The sequence below is a fragment of the Cornus florida genome, unplaced genomic scaffold, assembly GCF_030987335.1.
Source record: "Cornus florida cultivar Cherokee Brave unplaced genomic scaffold, ASM3098733v1 CherokeeBrave_3.0.0_Hap2_Chr04, whole genome shotgun sequence".
Classification (NCBI taxonomy): domain Eukaryota; kingdom Viridiplantae; phylum Streptophyta; class Magnoliopsida; order Cornales; family Cornaceae; genus Cornus; species Cornus florida.
The window spans coordinates 88219915-88233687 of NW_026775574.1; positions in this window are offsets into that span (position 1 = coordinate 88219915).

The following is a 13773-nucleotide window of genomic DNA, read 5'->3' on the forward strand; positions in this document are numbered from 1 at the left end:
AGCTGTCACCACGGTTTGTCGGTCCGTTTATGATTATAGATCGAGTTGGAGCTGTTTCTTATCGGTTGGTGTGATACCCCCGAATTTCCGAATGCGGGTTGGCCAGGCTCACGCCCGAATTTCCGAATGCGGGTTGGCCAGGCTCACGCCCGAATACCTGAGGATATCAAAACAAATTGATAATAAACGAACACAGAGTACAAAAGAATAAAGAAGAATAAATAAAATGCTGACAAGAAACTAAAATGATAATCTAATAATAAACCTCATAATATATTTCCATTAATTAATAAACTCTTCTGATACAACTGATCCTCCAAAATACAACTCGAGAATCCATACTGTGCGGACCCCTAGAAAATCCAAACTAAACAAATGACAGTATTCTAAAACAGGAAACTGAATCATAAAGGAACTCCTATGTAGCATCGGAAGAATGAAGTAGACTAATCCCTGCTCAGCACGAACAACCTCTACTCGTGACGAACACCTGAAAAATAATGGTGGGTCAGGCCCACAAACAAATTATGCTCTACTACAGTCCAAGCAGAGATCCGATACACTTATACATCCTAGTCAATCCAACAGTAACTAGTAGTCCGTATATATATATATATACACTAAAAGAACCTCACTAGACTATAGGGTTGTCTCAATCTGAATAGTAGGCAACATGCACAACGCACATATAGTGGGCATGAGTACCTAGACCTACCAGGGTACACAACTACACTATATCTAGCTACACGTCCCTGGCGATATACGCGCCCTAACCATTGATCCTGAGACTTAAGCTCATATCATGGCACCATACTTATATATATAAAATCTAGTAACCATCCTATCCAGTATAAATTAATCCTCCATAAGTCATTCAACTTGTTCAGCTGACCTGACTTGAATATAAGTAGAACTTAACATTTTAGTTAATCCATTCCCTTATATAATAAATTAATCCTCCATAAGTCATTCAACTTGTTCAGCTGACCTGACTTAAATATAAGTAGGACTTAACATTTTAGTTAATCCATTCCCTTATATAAAATAGGTAGGACTTAACTGATAAGTTAATCCATCCCTAGAATGCCACCGTCCCATACCGGTGCATTAAACCACACAATCCAACAATTGATGTAACAATTAAGGAAATACATCAAACATTCCATAAATAACTATGATAAATATGATATCAAGTTATCACATAATAGGAATGACTTATTATTTTTTTAAACTTCCTATATTATATGTCCTACACAAACTGAATCTTATACATGATGATATTTTATTATACCGTTAAATAAGGATTCTCTGTATACAATTCATCCTACACATTTAATCTCAATTGCTAAAATATTTTAAAAGATTAAATCCATTTGTTTGTTTAAAACATTCAAATAGCAAGCATCATTATGATTGAGTCTATTTAAATTTATTAAAACCCAAACCTAATCCCTATTTAATGTTCAGGAATCCTAGGCATGTTTCTACGTTTCATCATTCCACAGATATGAAAAATACATAATTTAAACATGTAAAAATTCACATAAGAAATCAAATCAAAATCATGCATTTTATCAATTCATAACACAAGAACAGATATGAACCAATTTCATAAAACCTATGTTCTAACCCAATTAAACATGCATAATTATTTAATTTTATGTGTTTAATAAATTCTGGAATTTCCTAGGCATGTACAGAAACACGAATCAAAGGGAAAGAGATAGAAGAAGAACTTGCCTTAAACTTTCGGACTGAAAGTTAAACTTCTTCTTCCTTGATCTTCTCTCTAAAGGGTTTTCTCCTCATTCCATCTTCTTTCTCCTTCTCTCTCTCTAAATATATTACGTGATATATTTTCACTCCTTTTTCAACCTATAGTTGTGTATTTATAGGCTAAATAATAACCCTATTCCTTTTTCCAATCCAAGTCAACTTAATAAAGAAAAATAAAAAAATAAAAATATTAAAAAGGTAACTTAAAATATATTACGTATATAATTTATGTATATCCTCATTAAATAAATAAAATATATACATCAGATTATTTATTTATACTAAAGTTACCATAATATTAAAAAGTAACTTAAAACATATTACGTATATAATCTATCTGTATCCTCATTAAATAAATAAAATATATACATCAGATTATTTATTTATACTAAAGTTACCATAATATTAAAAAGGTAACTTAAAACATGTTACGTATAAAATATATATATATCCTTATTATATAAATATATAAAATATATACATCAGATTATTTATTAATACTAAAGTTACTATAATATTAATAAATTACTTTCCTTTTTATATATATGTATATACATATATATCTATATATATACATATACAACTATCCATGGGTAATTATCCATACCCATCCAACCTCCTATCCAAGTAGTTCATGGGACCCAATTAATTAGCCTATTATCACTAACCATAACCATAAAAATAAAATAAAATAAAACATTTAATCATTTAATTTACAATTAATTACAATTAATCAAATACATCATTTAAGCACACAATCTAATTAAACAAATAATACAAATAACACCTAGACAAAATACAAATAACACATAGATAAGTAGCCAATTAATCAAGTAACACTTAATTTAATTAAACACATAAATAATTAGTCAAATAATCAATTAAACAATTAAAAAAATACAATAAAAATAAATAAATAAATACCGAGACTATCCTTTTAAAATTAGGGGTATTACAGTTGGCACTTCCAGATAATTTGGATCGCGTACACAACGTATTCCACGTTTCCATGTTGCGAAAATTTCTGCGAGATGAGAATCGGTATCAGTATATCGATGTTGGGGAGATTGAGTTACAGCCGGATACAACTTATTTGGAGCCACCGTATCGTATTGTCGACCGTCGGGATCAGATCCTTCATAATAAGGTTATCCCTTCAGTTTGTGTCCAGTGGAGTCATCACAATGAGGCTGAGTCTACTTGGGAATGGGAGGACGTCATTCGTTCGCAATTTTCTGAAATTTTGGAAGAAGGTAAGAGCGAATTCCGAGGACGGAATTCCTTTTATTAGGGAGAAGAATGTAATACCCCTAATTTTAAAAGGATAGTCCTGGTATTTATTTAATTGTTTAATTGCATTTTTATTTTATTTAATTTGTTATTTGTTTGCGTGTTTATTTAATGGTTATTTAAATTGGATTTTGTTTTGCTTTAATTAATTAATTGATTAATTATTTTATTTAAATTGGTTGATTATTTTAGTTAATTATTATTTGTATAATTGTTTTAACTTCATGGGTTGTTTTAATTGAATTAAGTTAAATGTTTTATTTATTAAATTAGGTTATAGTTTTAACTGTAGAATGGAATTCATGTGTGTAGCCGTCACTATTTTAAAACGTAGGTTTTGTTATGGGCCGACAAGGATTAGGATTAGGGCTCTGTCTCGACACACACAGGGAATAGGGTTTAGTTAAGTCTCTATATATATAGAACAGTACGTCAACTTAGGGTTTTGGAGAATACACAACCCCTATTCACGTACCAAAGATACAGAGATAACAGAGACTTGTGAGAGAACTGAGCGAGAGAAAACAGAACAAGGCTTAGGAGGAGAACATAGAGGACCAAGGGAGAGTTGTGGTGGATTAAACCAAAACCATAGGAGGCTTGAAGGTGGTCAGTGTTTGCCGGAAATTATGAAAACGGCGACAAAGTTTTGAGACCAAAACTGCAGACAAGTTCTTTTACTTTCTCCTTCCCTTTGGCTCGTGTTCTATGCACCTAGGTAGTCTCTAGGGTTAAATAAATCATAAACTGGAACTTACATGTTTATTGTATGATTTATTAATGCTTTGTTTGTGTTGTAATCGAATCTGTTACAAATTCATGCTTGATTATTTCAAGTTTTGTTTCTTTAAGCATGTTACTCCGGTTGTAATTTTAGTTATTTTACTTGCTTGTAACCACTTTAAATAAGTCATGGGGATGTTTTTAGGCTTACATAAGGTTCTTAGATTAATTTTAAAAACCAAACAAAAAGGTTGCAACTGGCCGGAGTGGGAGCAGAGGTCAGAAACGAAGCTGGAACGAAGAGAAGGCTCACAGGGGGGAAAAGAGCCGGCTCTGGAATGTTAGAGCTGGCTCCCACCTGTTTAGAGCCAGCTCCAAGGTTGTATGGAGCCAGCTCTATGTTGATTGAGCCTGCTCTAATTTTTTTAAGAGTAGGCTCTTTTCAATTTGATGCGTATTGTGATTTTTCAGCTACTGTTTGGGCACCTGGGGTTTCTGAACACTTTTAAAACTTTAATGGGGTTTTCTATAATTATTTTAACATGTAATCAAGGTCTTGAATTGCATAAAATATCCCCTTTGTGTTAATGGAATTAACAGTGCGCTATTTAACAACTATGCGTACGGTTAACGACTGGAAGGAAATTAATTGTCTAGTTTTAATTTGACAATTTAAGATGCTATAACATGATTCTAAATTAATTTTTAGATGCACGGTGGAGTCTTTTAATTAATAAATTAGACTTGTGGCATAGTGTATGGCTCTGTGCTAAAAGATAGAACAGAATACAAGTATAGAACTTAGTACACTGTTACCGGATGGAAATAACTAAATTGCTTAAATTAATTTAACAATTTATTGGACTATAATATGATTATAGAATTTATTTTACATGCATGATAGAGTCATTGATATATTATATTTGATCTATGCATGCTCTGGATGCTGGTTGTTGAACTATTAAACCATTTCTTGCAATTACATGGTTTAGATCTTGGATTTAAATTGCTGAAACTTTAATCACTTTTCTGCAATAATTTGGATATTGGTTTGGACTGTAAATTACTAGCTTATTATTTATGTGTCGTAATTTACATGGATATGGAGGATTGTATGCACCGGTATGGGACGGTGACATATTAGGGATGGTTTAGCTCAAAACGCTTAAACCTAACCTATCGGATTAAATGAATGGATTAGAAAATATTGAATCCTAACTGTGACTAAGTCAGATCAACTGTGATTAAGTTGAATGGCTTCCTGGAGTAATGGATGGTGGTTAAGTCATATCAACTGAATAAGTTGAGTGACTAACTAGTATGTTTTGTATGTCTCCTCAATAAATAATTGAATGACATATTATGGTTTTGGACGGATTTTAGATATATGATTATGGTACCACGATATGAGCTTGAGTTTCAGAGTCATTGGTTAGGGTGCGTATATGCAGGGGATACGTAGTTGGATATAGTAGGTAAATGTACCCTGTTAGGTCTAGGTACTCATGCCCACCCTTGGGTGCGTTTTTGCATGTTGCATTCTATTCAAGTTGAGACCCCTACTGTAGTCCAGTGAATGTCCCTTAGTATGGATATATATGTATGGACTAGATAGTTATTGTGAGGTATCTACGGTGTATCTGCGTATCAGGTCACTGTATGGATTGCAGTTAGTTTAGAACTTGCTCGTGGGCCTGACCCACTCTTCTATTATTCTTTTCAGGTACAGGACGGTTCTAGCCTTAGAGCTTAATCGTGTTGTTCGAGGACAGTTTCCATTCATCAGATTACGTAGGACTTCTCATGATGTTTTCAGTTTTATTTACTTTCAGTTTTCAGTTCAGTTGGGATTTTATTTAGGGATCCACTAGATAGATTCCCGAGTTGTAATCATGGAGGTTTTGGATGTTGGATTTTATAAAGTTTTATCAGTTGAGGATTCTATATTAGTATGCATTTCAGCTTTTAATATTTATTCTTATTTCATTTTGTTATCTGTGTTCATTATAAAATACTTTAATTGTTTGATATTCCCTCGGGTTTGGGCTTGGGCCTGATCAACCCGCATCTCGGATCCGAGAGGTATCATAGTGTCCTTTGGTATGGTGACACTGTAGATCATTCCTAATTCTAACAGTTTACTTAGATAACAAATGGTTGTTTTTGTAGAGAAAAGAGTTTTTCTAGTTATTTCAAAAGGAATAAAGAAAATAGGATCTACATCTAACAAGATAATGGCTATAGGTGTAAGGTTGCCTGTTTGTATAAATCGTAGAAAAAAATTGTTATAACGGATTCCTTTAGGTAGACTGTTGTTTCTGAGGTAATTTTGGATATCAACCCATTCCTTGATCCCATCTGACTTAATTTCTTCAAGGATGAGTTCTTTGATATCTTCGGAAAAGAGCTCAATTTATTGTCTCAGGATTTCTCTGTATATGGGAGAAAACATGGGTAATAACTTGGCATACTTGGTTTGTACCTGCAGAAATTGAACCTTCTGAAGATTTTCATCTTCATCATTCCGTTGCTCAGAAATAGTTAACTCTGTGGGCTTTGCTATCGTTTTTTGATAAGCTAAATTTAACTTTTTATAATAAGATATAAGCGTCTCATGTGTTTGCTGTAAATTATGATATGCTTTATTGGATGATACAAAATATTCATTTAAAGTATTTAGATTTCTGACGAGGGTTCTATCGGGGTTGTTTTTAGAAAACTAAATATTATCTAAAATAAGTTTTTGGTCAGGAAAAAGATATTATCTAGCGTGGAACTGTTGAGCTGGCTTTTGGATAATCAAAAGAGGATTAGAAGTGCCTAGTATAAGGCTATAATTGTTGTTGCTCTTTGTCTCCATTTCTGCAAAATTTAACAATCGATTAGTAAACGGGATAAAATATTTGCTAAATAATTGTCTTTTCCTTTGACATGTTTAAATATAGGTTTAAAACCTCTTCCAGTAATACAATCAATAAAGGAAATCCATATTTTTGCAGACATTCGTTGTTGTTTTGCTTTGTTTGCAAATTTAACTACTTTATCATAATCTGTTCTTATAAGAAATTCTTTGTTAAGGAATATCTGAAATTTTTCTATAGAGTTAGTCACACCTAAAATTTCTAAGTCTGTTGAGGGTAAAATAGATTGTGCTTTATTAGGGTAAAATAGATTGTGCTTTATTAAAAGTTCCACTAGTATGGCGACAAATTTGTTCTTCATCTCGAGAAGATTTTTTTGTAGGTCGTTGAAGAAGTAAACCTGCCCATCCTTGAGCTGATGCATCTGTTTGAATTATTTTATAACTATTTTCAAGGGGGAGTTGTAAAGGTTCTAATTGAGAGACTAAAGATTTAATTTTCTTAACTAACTCTATGTCTTGGGTATTAAAATATTTTTGACCATGTTTTCCTAATTTTGAATACAAAGGTCCTACTAACTGTCCTAATTTGGGAATAAAATTGCGACCATAGTTTAATAATCCTAAAAATACTTGTAACAACTTGGTTTCTTCTAATTGATCAGGAAAGTCTAAAATCTTTTTGACAATATGAGATTGTAATTCTACTTTTTCGTCCCTTATGTATAAACCTAAAAACTCAATATCTTGTTTTTCTAATATCATCTTTTTACTACTTATAATGAGTTCTTGTGTTATAAATTCGTTGAATATAAGTTCAAGATGTTTTCTATGCTCTTCTTTAGTTTGACTGAAGACTAAAATATCGTCTATGTAAATACAATAGAATTTTGAATGTTTATTAAATATAGTATCCATTTTGCACTGAAATTTTTGTGGGGCATTTTTTAATCCAAAAGGCATAATGTCTTTCGGGACATGTAAAGGCAGTCTATTCGATGGATTCGTCAGCCATACGGATTTGCCTAAAACCTGATTTACAGTCAAATTTAGAAAACCATTTTCTATCTTGTATTCGATTTATTAAAATATCTTTATTAGGGATTTTATAACTGTCATCATAAGTATTGTCATTCAATCTTTTATAATTTATAACCATACGAGCTTTCCCTCTTTTTATCTCTGCATGATTTCTGACTATAAAAGTTGGACTTCTATGTCTACTATTACTTTTTCTTATTACTTTTAGTAATAAAAGTTCTTTTATTTGTTTTTGAAATTCTTCTTGATCGTCTAGGGTATGAGGATTATCTTATGTCTTCATAGTTATAAAATGATTTATTATGTTTAATTTTGCTTCAATTTTATTTTTATACCAGTGTTTCTGGGGATCTTCGCCTAGAATCTCTGTGGTTTCAGCTAGTCGTATAAGATTATCTATGTTTAGTTTGGGTTTTTTTAATATAACTTTATTATTAAGGAAAATCTTTGGTTCATCTAGATGACTAAGAAACATTAAGGCTTCAGAAACATCTTCTAAAATTTCGGATACATCAAATAAATTTTCTGTAGTTTTTTCTGTCATAGGTAAAGTATTAACATAAGTAATGACTCCTTTTTCTTTTTGAGAAATATGAGGATCTCTAGATGGAATAAAGGTTCATTTCTTAAAGAACTGTAAACCTGTAGGGGTATACATGAATCCTCCGGTGAGTGAGTTTATAAGATTTAATCCTAAAATAAAATCATAGATGTTAGGAATATTATTAACTACATAAGTCTGTGGTAAAACAAACCTTTCATTATTAATTAATATATGAATGTTTTGGACACAATGGGTTATTGGAAGTTTTTCACTATTATACTGGCTCATGTTAACATTACAGTTTAACTTTACTAAGGCTTCGTCTGGTACTAAATGTTTTTGAATTATGCTTTTGGATGCTCCAATATCAAGCATAGCTGAGGTTTGAACTAATTTTTCTCTAAATTCTAATGTTACCAGGAATTGAATTAGATTAGATGGTTTATATATTGTTTTTATAGATTCGACTAAAATATCATCTTGCTTATCTTCATATTTTGTATAGCAATTATGACATAATAAAGTTTTACAATGGTTTTCATAGTAATGACCTTTTTTAATAGATGTATTGCACTGTTTACAGTTATAAGAAGAAAATTGAAAACTAACTAAGTTATACTGACATGATGGATTACTTATAGTGTAAACGAAATCTTCTATTGAATAAAACCATTGTTTAAGGTTTTCATCATTATCAAAGTTGTTATCTAAGCTTTCGATACTATATATACTTTCATTATCATCATCGGAATCATAAATACTTTCTAGTTCATATAATTTTGCTATCTGTTCTTCAATATCTTTAAGTATGTTGATCTTCTCTTGTATCCTTTTGATAGGATTCTGCTTGTATCGATAAGGGCAATTTGGTCTTATATGTCCTGAATCTCCACAAATAAAATATTTACAATGTCTTTCTTTTGTGGGTAGAGTGTTTACTTTATTATCTTTGTCTTTATTATCCTTATTATCTTTATTTATTTTTTAGTTTTTATACCAAGGCCGCTTTCTAACTTGCCTAGGGTTAGTTTTGACATAAGATTTTTTATTACGATAGTTCTTGTAAGTCTTACTTTTGAGTAGATTATATTTTTTGGGTTTATTACGCTTATAATTATAATTTTTATAAGGCATAAAACCATACTGGGGTGGAAAATTTATTTGTCTACACGTATAATAAAATTGTTTTTTGATTTGTTTGGATTCTTTACGTTGTCTACATTATACTTTTAGCATATTATACACAGGATTAACTCTATCTCCTATGGTTAGCGTTTCCCGTCTAGGATTGTCTAACCATTTTTCCCAAATTTTAGTTCCTACACTTCCGGGTAACTTCTGAAGATACCTATCGAGTAAGGTTTTATCACCTGTTTTACCAGTGGCTGCAAAATACTCGAAAAACTTATTGGTGTAGTCTTTTATGTATCTAAAATCACAAATCTGCAATAATCCTAAATTACGTAAAGCTTCATTTCGCTTTATTAAAGTGTCATCTAGTAATCTATTCTCGCCAACTAATACCTTTTTGATTAGGCTGGTAAAGTCTTGAATTGTAAAATTATCATGTAAGAAGGCATAATCATTGGGATAAGTCACTTTATAAGACTGTCACCAGTCATGAATGATTTCTCTTAATAAGGTTTCCCAATAGGTTAGGGCTTGAGTTCTATTGTCAAAATTGGTCAAAATAGATTGCCTAATACAATCTTGTTCCCAATTTTCTATTACTTTTGCCCAATCTTGGGAATCGTGTCTTGCTATGTCTAATATTGTTCCTGCTTGTTGTGCTGGTATATTTTCATATTGTCTACGATATTGTGTTAATGTGTACATATCTGGTATACTTCTATTTTCTACATAAGTTTCACGTGAGGGATTTAATCTTTGTCCAATAGTATAGTCGTCATTTATGGTATTACTACCTGAGGCGTTAGTCTTTCTTTGGTCAGTTATTTCTTGGTCAATTGACTGAGATTCTGATCCTTCTGGTGCTTTTCCATCTCTATGTTCTATTACATTTAACTCTTCTTTTACTGTATTTAATTCTGATATTGTATAAAAGGATTCAAATTCTACGCTTAGAATATTTTTCTTAATATCATCATTATTTCCTTGTCCTAAGTAAATACTTTCTATAAGTTTATATTTAGGTTCTGGATACTTGTCTTGCAACGCTTTTAACTCTAAATTATCAAAATCGTACATTATTTTATCTAGAATTTCAACTTCTAATATATCATAAAGGACATTTATCTTTTCGGGAGTCTCTATTTCTATTAGTGTAGTTAAAAAATCTTCTTGGGTATCATCTACTAAATTGTCTTGTCTTTTATAATTATTAAACCTTATGCTAGCTTCTCTGCTAGTTGTAACATATATCATATTATTTTCGGGAATCTTTTTAGGTGTAGCAGTAAGTTTAGGTAATTTCCATTATATTCCTCATGGGTAATACTACTTACTTTTCTAACTTCTATCATCTGGACATATTTACTACTAAAAGGTTTAACTATCTCATTAAATTAGGCTTTAAATTTTAAATTATACTGATTAACTATTTTTTTTCCATAAATAAAGTATTAACTAATAGATTTTCAAATTGTCCGGTCATATTGTATCCCTTTGTAGATATAGCTATCTTAATTTGTTTACTGAATTCTCTAGTAGTCATTGTGTAATTAGGAATACATCCTACTGTTGCTGCATTGTCGGCTAAATCTATTTCGGCGCTGGCTATTTGTGCTTGTTGATGGTTATTTCATCGGTCATCATAAATATAAGCAAGTGCTCTAGTTCTTATATCTGCTCTGTTTAATCTTACTAATCCTATCATTATGACGCCTAAATGCATGAGTTCTAAATTATTATCATTTAATTCTTGGCATGCTTCAGGTGTTATAAGGTTTAAAATAACTTGATTGTTAACTGCACTTATTTTTCTTTAGCAAAAATAATTGTATATCTTGCTATGGAAGTCTAATAAATTATTGGAATAAAGATTAACTTTATTTTTTACCTTCTTCATTCCTTATTCTATATATTTTTTACCATCATGTCCATTATCATATAAATCTTCTACTCTCATTATTTCTTTGGCTTTTCTAAGGGTAATGGCCATTGATGTTGAGGTTGTAGTAAATTTACACGCTTGGTTGTTGCAGGAGAGGACTGATTATTGGCTGACAACTTTATTTCCTTTATTTTTTCTGATAATTCAAATAATTCTTTAGAAGATTCTCTGAGAATACTTTCTTATATTACTTCTAATTTCTCTTCAAGTTTATTAACTTTATCCGATAACTGGGGTAATAGCTGGATTAAAAGTTATTTTGTTTAATATGTATATTAGTTGATTGTACTTCTGCTTTAAAACTTGTAAATCCTATGGGTTATTTATCAATTTTGTAGAGTTCAGCTAATGCAATTAGATAATCAGGATTACTAGTGCTCATAAACTATTGTAATAACCTTTGGATATCGGTTTTAAGGGATTTTAAGTAGTCTATAATTATTTTTTGATTTTCAGCAATATTTTTAATATCACTATTTATATCTTTAATTGCGACTAATATTATCTTGTTATCTAAATTATTTGGACTAGAATTCTGTATTACTTGTTCTTTAATATAATCAAGATTTTCTCCTAATCGTTTTATAGAGTTATCTAAATTATTAAAGTCTATTATATTCATAAACTAAAATTATTGCCGTCTAGTTTCTAAAATATTTTGTATTAATATAATTCTAGATCTAAGTTCTTCGATTCTTCTTTGTAGACTACGTGTTGTGTCTCCTAATTCTAGTGTTATGTAGCAATTCCTAAGTGCTGTTTGACAAAATTCTAAGATTTGAACAAGTTGTACTTTGGGTAAATTGTGCATAAAGTAAACTTTTTAGTGGTGAAAATATAATTTCTAATAGTAAAGGGTTTAAATAAAATGCTTTGACTTTTAGTTCATGTTAGGGTAAATATGCAAACTACGTTAATGTTTAGGTAATATACCTTTACTGCCACCACTTAAATGTAAATTTCCCTTTAAATTTCTATCAAGGGGGGCTTTGTACAAAAAATTGATACTCCAAAGGGTTATTATGCAATTTGATCTTTCTTAAATTTTATTATGAGCATTTCTTCTTTTTAATATTATTTTTACTACTTTAGTCTCAGAGTTGCAACACTTAAATAGCTATTTGGGGGTTAGTCCAAATTGTTAGTCAAGGGGGTTTAGTGTCAATTTCGGATAATCAATGGGTTTTTTGAAAATTTTTCTTCGGTCCATCTTTTCCCGCTAAAATTTGGCTTTACCAAAAATCAGTTTAGATGCTCATTAATCACCGTTGGATTTATCTGTATATAGCCGATTACTTAAGAGAGAAAGCTAGAGAGAGCAGCTGCTTAAAACGAGAGAACCTAGAGAGATGCTTGGAGAGAGAGAGAAGCTTTAACCTACGTTGAGCGCCGAGAGAAGGCTAGAGAGAGAGAGAGACGGAGAATCCTAGAGAGAGAAAGACGGTTGGAGAGAGAGAGAGAGAAACTTTCATCTAGGTTACCTAATGAAACTCTGGTAATGTTCTATTTGTTCTTGTTTCAGTCAATCATTTCTGTTTCTCTTGCTTTTCTCACATGAACCCTGTTCTTTAATCTTGAATAATAAAACTATTGGCAAAGAAACCCTTCAAACTTGGCCCTGTTCCAGGAAAATTAATCCTCACCTGCCATATTTTTTTCCTACTGATGGTGCCCTTAAGAAGGATAAGGATTCAAGGGAAATTAGTGTGTCCTCCCCTGCTAAGATTCAGGTTAAATTAAAGATTTTTCTTCATGAATGGAAGACTTTTCTGAACAGAAAAGCCCACTAGGCTTAACAGGGGACTAATTGATGTCATTGGTACTAATCTTGGATTTTTTGTCTTTAAAATTAAAAGATGATTATGATTGTAGAATTTTCATTTAAGAGGGGGCTTGGATGTTCTTTAACAGACCTTTGCTGATGACATACGTATTCTATGTTATGGGGATCTGAATTCAGCTAAAGCTATTAAGAGAACACTTGATAGAATTATGGAACAAGGCCTTTAATGAATCCTCTGCTCTAATGAATCTACAAGCATGTGGAAAGAATGGAATACTATGGTTCTCTATGACATCTGGCTGCCATGTAGACCACTATACCAGGTAATTTCTAGAAACGCTAACTCTAGACAAGGCTGAAACATTAACAAATTCATAAAAGTGGCATCCCTTCTTTCAAACAACCAATGGGTGTGGCCTAGGCAAATCACTAATCTCTTTTCGATCGCCATGATCTAAGGGTAGTTTCTCTATCTTAGGCACATATAGAATAAGAAAAAGAGCAAGCTTACACCAAATCAAATTATCTCCAAAAGAACCCAAAGTTATCCATATCTCATACATCACTCAGAATCTAGCATGCCGTTACTTTCTCATTCCGTCTTAGAACAAGGTAGTGGATCAAAAAAAAAAAAAAAAAAAAATCACCATTTCTAGAAACTGGTTCAAGGAATTCAAAGTCAA